This window comes from Lynx rufus, unplaced genomic scaffold (genome assembly GCF_022079265.1).
Source record: "Lynx rufus isolate CCGP_SWC_20201006 ecotype Redwood Valley unplaced genomic scaffold, mLynRuf1.p SCAF_5, whole genome shotgun sequence".
In the NCBI taxonomy this organism is placed as follows: Eukaryota; Metazoa; Chordata; class Mammalia; order Carnivora; family Felidae; genus Lynx; species Lynx rufus.
The window spans coordinates 7,499,130-7,506,589 of NW_025814867.1; the positions used below are offsets into that span (position 1 = coordinate 7,499,130).

General features: G+C 42.6%; 1 non-coding gene across 1 annotated transcript; it reads right to left on the bottom strand.

Annotated features, from left to right (window-relative positions):
- Positions 1–263: 263 nt before the first annotated feature.
- LOC124527379 (U6 spliceosomal RNA) lies at positions 264–371 on the bottom strand. The gene has a single exon (XR_006965841.1). It is a non-coding gene; the product is annotated as a U6 spliceosomal RNA (small nuclear RNA).
- Positions 372–7,460: the final 7,089 nt, after the last annotated feature.

Below are 7,460 nucleotides of genomic sequence, written 5' to 3' on the forward strand. Positions count from 1 at the left end.
CACTTGCACCGGTAACGTCATGGGTTGTGCTCTTCATGGGAAGACTTCAAATCCAGATACTGATATACGGATTTATGATGTTGGTTGACCGTTCTCAGGTCGCTCCTTTTGTCCCTTCACTGACCTCAGTCTGGTTGCACTGGGGCAATCCTTTATTCCCTCTCTTTAACTCCCACCCGGATTTTATCAGTGAGGAATGGTTGAACGCTTCCGGCAGGCTCTGACGCAGGGCCCCATGTGTGTTCGCTAAGTATTGATTTGCACAAATGAGTGTGTAACTCAGGAATTTGCGTGTCATCTTTGCACAGGGGCCATGATAACCTTCTCTGCATCCTTCTGATTTTAGTATATGTGCTGCCTGAAGCGAGCTCTGAATGTGAAAGTCAGATATCAGTGGTCAAATTTCCTGTGCTGCCCGAGGCAGCCATTTTGCTCCTGTCTATACCGAGCCTCTTAAGATGTTTGTCTCCTCTGCTAAAGGTCTGAAGCCATGGAGGGGTCACTTTGTGTAGTTTTTGGAATTCCACTCAAAAATTCCCATTGAACATATCAATTCTCCCAAGTCCTGCTGCCTGGCTGTCATATGGAAAGCAGTTCTGTCCCCCCGCACATAAATAGAACCTGCCCTTTGAGGCTCCTCTCAGTCAAATTTTATCGCATAAGTGTATTTAGAGGCTATATTTATAACTTCACTCTTTCTCTCAGGTTTATGGAAAGACTCTTGGCTGAACAAATATAGCACAGGTTCTGGATGTGCTCTGGTGAAAACACTCACTCCAACGTGCGGCACATAATCAAGTCCAGGATGTAAAGCACAATAGATTCTTCTTCAGCTGTAGGACCAAAATATCTCTCTATGGAGCTTCTCATCACGTGTCCTGGGTGGGGTGTTACCCTGTCTCCCCGGGTTTTTGTATGAATTATTTTTCTACCACTCAGGGGCAAGCCTTAGGTCCCTAGATGCCTGTGGACCTGCTATCTCTTCTCCATGCCCTTGGGTGACCAAGCCCTCCTCACTCTGGGAAAGAAACAGCCATCGCCTTGTGCCAGAGAAACTCACCAAGATGCATCTTCTAGATTAAACTATATTGGAGAGCCTTTTGATGGCAGACCTGCCCAGTGGGGAAAGGGATGTCCGGAGACTTCGGGAAAATTCCACTAGGACTATTCAACCCAACAAATCTAGTTTCCTTCTTTTGTGGTGACTTGAGAGGGGGCCTTCCTCTGGGAGGCTGGGTCATGTGACTTTCTGTGACAAGTATGTCCCTGTCCTTGAATCCTTCCAAGTCAATGCTGGTGTTGCCTGCAGCCCTTCCCTCTGGACCTTCCCCTTGTCTCTTTAACTCTTTTCTCATCTACCAGAAGACTCACATTCATATTGAAGCCTCTTTCCCCTTTCCCCTCTGTGTTGTTGTTGAAGCACACCTGCCCTTTTACCAATTATGGGATGTTGTTTTTGGTCTTCCTTCTAACACAAACTCATCCAAGCATTCATGCTCTGTATTCTCCTTCTGTAATGTTTTTATCAACGTGCAGCTGTGCACTCGTGCTGTAGCCTCAAGGATTCTTCACCTCTCAGAGCCTTCCAGGCATCACTGCTTGTGAGTCAGGAGCTTTTTCCATCCCAGTGTCTGGTTCTCTGATGATCTGGGATGAATGAAGGGTGATGGAAATGATAATCTGAGTCACACGGCTTGCAGTGCTCTTTCCCTCTCTGTCCCCACCTCCAGAGACGTACCTCTGGCTGTGAACATGCTCTAGGCCTATGGTGATGGTGGGTGGTATTAAGAGGACACAAAGTCCTCCCCAAAGAGGCCTCACGTGGTGGCACTCTCCCCCTTCACTGATCCTTGGCTTCTTCATCTGCGCTCATTTTATCAGCACCCTGAGAATGGATTCATCTCTCAGGCAGGTTTCACATTAATAAAGCTCACGAAGGGGACTGAAGTTGAAAATAAACAGGCCAGATTAATAGTTGACGAGAACCATCTCAAGAAGTAGAATATTTCACGTCCAGCTGAGAAGCATGCTATTTCCCTGGAGAAGAGTTACCCCAAAGCTAAACCATAACCAGAGCCCCAAATTTCATTTGCAGTGAGAAACCCCTACTGTGGAGAGAAAATTCTGAAGCCCAAGGGAGCCTATAAATTCCCCATGGGCGGTCTTGTGCAGGGAGCCAGTAATTCTACGGTCGACTGGTAAGGGTAGAAGCAAAACAAAGGGAGTCAAAAAAAAGAAATGTTCAATGCCATTAAGGACATCAGAGCAGGATGCTTTCTTCTTATGGTTGGGAGAGTCTCATAGTGGCCATCCAAGAATACTCAGAGTCTGTTAGCCATGATTTACCAAGTCTACATCCATCATCACAGTAGAGATGTCTTCACCCCCCAACCCTAATGCTCTAGGTCTACTACGTGTGAACCTCTCTCCACTGGATCGTGGTAGCGTCTCACCATCCTTGTTTGCCTTCGTTCTCCTGTTTCTGCATGGCTAAGCAAGCCCTCTTCTAATGGAGATTCCTCCTTTAGATGCCAATACATTCGATCTGATTAGAGTGAGAACCTGCCAAGTAGAGATCGGTGTTGACTCCATAGTGTAGGTTTTTTCCACTTCATCACCCACTGAATTTACAATCTGGCTTGGAGGGAAAATTTTATTTCTCTCATTCCCACGTTCTCACAACATGAACCCCAAACTTCTATTTTTACTCCCAGATGTATGTATGTATGTATGTATGTATGTATTTAAATTTTATTTAAGTCCAAGTGAGTTAGACTCTCCAATATAGTTTAATCTAGAAGATGCATCATCCTAACAAGTGCCCTCCTTAATTCCCATCACCCGTTTAGCCCATCCATCACTCAACATCCCTCCAGCAACTCTCAGTCTGTTCTCCCGTTTTAGGAGTTTTTTATGATTTGCCCCCCTCTATGTTTTTATCTTATTTTTTTCCTTCCCTTCCCCTATGTGAACCCCAAACGTCTTAGAAAGCCACCAGGCTCAGAGTCCTTCTAGACCACTTCTTGCCCTGACACCTTCTAGAAGTTCTAGGCTCCATGTGGATGTACAAGGCCTCCATGGGATAAAGACACAGGAACAACACTTCGGCCACCATAAGATACAGCCCCCAGCTGGCAGACCAGCAGCTACTCTGATGTCTGAAAGCTACAGAAGACACACAGAGGGAGAAGGGAAGGAAGTTTTACTTTCTTTCAAACAACCACAACAATAAAAAACCAACAACCAGGGCTGGTACATGGGATAAAGCAGGGGCCACCTAGTGACATTTGTTTGGCTATACTCCTCTGCCTTAATGTAGTGAAAACTTTTACTAGATCCTGACAATTGACTACCCATCAACTTCTGGTTTCAGTGCAGTTGTGAGTTTCCAAATTTTGGTAGTATTTCTAGGTTGGGGAAGTCTCTATCAAGTGCTCGTAGCTTGATTTAATCATAAACAGAATTCCTGGTTCTGCAGTAGATTTTGAAGTTTGTAGCTGCAAAGTCCAAACCTAGAACTTTATAAACTTCAAGGATAAACAAAAGGCATTGTTACTGTCCTGGGTTTCTCTCTCACTTCACCTAGGAATTTGGGTGAGCTAAGCTTTGATCAAAGAGCTCTGATTGCTTTAGATTCAGCTAAAATAGGTGAAGGTAACTCCACGTGGGGAGCCATCGGAAATGTTGGTATTCATGTTGGCATTTTCTTTTTTTAATTTTTGAAACGTTTATTTATTTTTGAGAGAGACAGAGACAGAGTGCAAGCTGGGGAGGGGCAGAGAGAGAGAGGGAGACTCCTAATCTGAAGCAGGCTCCAGGCTCTGTGCTATCAGCACAGGTCCCGACGCGGGACTCGAACTCAAGAAGTGTGAGATCATGACCTGAGACAAAGTCTGCCACTCAACCGACTCAGCCACCCAGACGCCTCCAAGTTGGCATTTTCTAAGAGTCTGTTGACTGAAACATCAACTTCTTTAAATTTCAGAAATAGGTCAAGTTTAAAAGGACTTTAAAACTTTCAAGACTCGGTGTCTGCCATGGGGAACGAAGACTAAAAATACTAAAAGTAAATATTTTGAGACAGTGTTCTTCATGGGGAAACTGAATCGTTTTCAAAGGAATTTCACTGTGCTCTTGGCTTTCTGTTTAGGTTCTTTCTTGACTGTGATGTGTTGGAAAAAGAATGAGCTTGGAGCTGGTCAAAACAAGTAGGAGAGCCAACCACGGGAGCTTAGACAAACTGGTTTTACTTCTCTTTGAATTTTGCTTTGCTCCACAGTGAAAACCTGGGGGATGATATCAGGAGTCAAAGCATAATGTGCAAAAAGTGGTCCATAAATGTTAATTTCCTCCCTTTGCAGTATCTTTGTCTTCTTTTACTTTTAAAATAAAAATTATGTTGGGGCGCCTGGGTGGCTCGGTCGGTTGAACGTCCGACTTCGGCTCAGGTCATGATCTTGAGGTTTGTGACTTTGAGCCCCGCATCGGGCTCTGTGCTGATGGCTCGGAGACTAGAGCCTGCTTCGGATTTTGTGTGTCCCTCTCACTCTGGCCCTTCCCCACTCGCGCTCTGTCTCTCTCTCTCTCTGCCTCTCAAAAATAAAGAAAAAACTAATAAAAAAATTTTTTTAATAAAAATTATGTTTATGGGGCACTGGGGTGGTTCAGTCAGTTAAGCGACCCACTATTGATAGCAGTTCAGGTCTTGATCTCAGGATTGTGAGTTCAAGCCCCACACTGGGCTCTGCACTGGGCATGAAGTCTACTTAAAAAATAAAATAAAATAAAATAAAATAAAATAAAATAAAATAAAATATTTATATAGATTTTTTTTCTCCCCAGAGAAAAATGCATTTTGAAAATAAAAGGAAACGTGATAAAACAAACAATCACTGTAATCCTTTGATTCTGTGAATATCATTAAAATTCACCTGTCTCAAATGGTGCACTTGGGGTGATTTGTAGTATACCCAGAATCCCAGGAAGAAGGCAAAAATTTCCTTTATTTTGAAGGTAGTTTAAAAGGAACACCCCTATCACGTGTTGACACTACTCAGGTATTTTCTGGTCTGGTAAAAAGACAATTGGTCACATGAAGCCTGACACCAAGGGTCCCGTTGCCCAGGCAAGCAGCAGAATAACTGAGACGGAGACATTTGTGCCTCTGCATTTTGAGGTGATTCTCCTGTTGTTCACCCACACTGGGGATGTTTCTCTCTAATCCTCTCACACATAAGCTCTTTTTTTTAAATGTCTATTCTTATTTATTTTGAGAGAGAGAGAGACAGAATGCGAGTGGGGGAGGAAGAGAGGGAGAAAGAGAGAGAATCTCCAGCAGGCTCTACGCTCAGTGTGGAGCCGAGTGCAGGGCTCAATCCCATGACTCCAGGATCATGACCGGAGCCAAAATCAAGAGTCGACGCTGAACTGACTGAACCACCCAGGTGCCCCTCCCACATAAATTCCTAGCTGTCTTCTCATTTGAGGAGAGCCTGTATGTAGATCACTTTGGGAAATCGTTTGATATTTTTTCACAGTCGAAGAAACTGAGGCACACGTGCACACAGCTTTCGTGTCTTGCCTGAAGTTGTACAAGATAATGACAAAGCAGAAGCCAAGGCTCTGCACGGCCAGGCAGGTTCCCCCGCCCAGATGGGCTGTGCTGTGCCACCTGCAGTAACTATTTGCCTACAGTCCTGCATGAAGCTCATTAATATTAATGTTACCAACACCCAGGAATCTATTTTAAGGTGCTCTAAGGTAACAATCTGCCCACATGCATTATTTTCTTTTAGGTACTTTAATCATTTATAATATCCAGCCAATAATAATTTCATTATAAATGGATTAGTGAGCATATTAGAATCATTACTGCCTGGAGTTGCCCACCTTGGGAATCTTTTATTCTGGCCTCTTTGGTAAGAGCTTCAAAACCCCTGACATCATGTCAATTAAATCAGATTAACTGAAATTGGTTGCCGGGGCGATATCACAGCTCTAGGTCACAAATGTATGTTCATTATTTATAAGCCCTTTGAATATTACTATACATTAGTAATAAAATAATCTAGCCTTGAAATCAAGGATTACTAGTCAATTTATCCTACATAAATTTATAAAGCAATATTACCTTCTAACCCAGAGATAAAGTGACTTAAAATCTACTGGTGGATATGTACAGATGTTCTTGCACCAGTTCTAATACCTCTAAGACAGAAAACACTGCAGGAATAGGGAACAAACTCCTAGCTTCCTTTCTCTTATCTACCTTCAGACAAGCATATGGAAAATATTCCCAATAGCCAGAGAATGTAACCCAGTTCACTCCTACTTGGATTCCCAATTGGATTTGCATCTAGCAACAATGGGAAGAGAACACATTCAATGTCTACAGCCTGAAACATTTTCAATGAACCGCTGGAATGTTCCCCTACCACTTTGCCTAAAAAGATGAAATCTTCGTGCAAAGTAACAAACTGTTTGTGTGAACTGGAAAGATACGTGACTTTGGTTAAAGATATGTGTGAACTGGAAAGATATGTGACTTTGGTTAAAGATATGTGTGAACTGGAAAGGTATGTGACTTTATTTCTGAGTGACAAAATGTCAGTCATTATTTATAAATGTATGCACACGGTAAGAAAACCTAAGTAAAAACATATGTGAAATTAAAGCTCCGTTTGAACGTTAAGATTCCCTAAAACTAAATTTTCTTTTCTTCTGTGATATAATGCATTTTTAAATGAGACTTTAAATTACTATTTTTGGTTTCATATTATTGCTGATAATCTTCCTTGTTCTAAAATCTACTTTGTCTGAAGTCTATGAATCTACTCCAGCTTTCCTTGGCTTAGTTAAAAAAAATGGTGTATCTTTCTCCAGCCTTTTACCTTTAACCTATTTATGTCTTTATATTTAAAGTAGGTTTTCTTTAGACAGCATACAGTTGAGTTTTGCTTTTTTATCCAACCTGATCATGTCTGTCTTTTAATGGGCATATTAAACTATTCACACTTAGAAATGATTACTGAGGGGCGCCTGGGTGGCGCAGTCGGTTGAGCGTCCGACTTCAGCCAGGTCACGATCTCGCGGTCTGTGAGTTCGAGCCCCGCGTCGGGCTCTGGGCTGACGGCTCAGAGCCTGGAGCCTGTTTCCGATTCTGTGTCACCCTCTCTCTCTGCCCCTCCCCCGTTCATGCTCTGTCTCTCTCTGTCCCAAAAATAAATAAAAACGTTGGAAGAAAAAAAAAAAAGAGAAATGATTATTGATATGGTTGGATTAAGATCTACCAGCTTGCTAGCTGTCTTCCATTTGTTACATTTGTTTTTGTGCTTTTTTCCTCCTTTTCTGATTTTTCTGGGTTTAACTGAACATTTTTATGATTTCTCTTTATCTCCTCTATTGGATAAAGAATATTACATCTCTTTTTAGATGTTTTTGGTGGTTACTGTAGGGTTTAC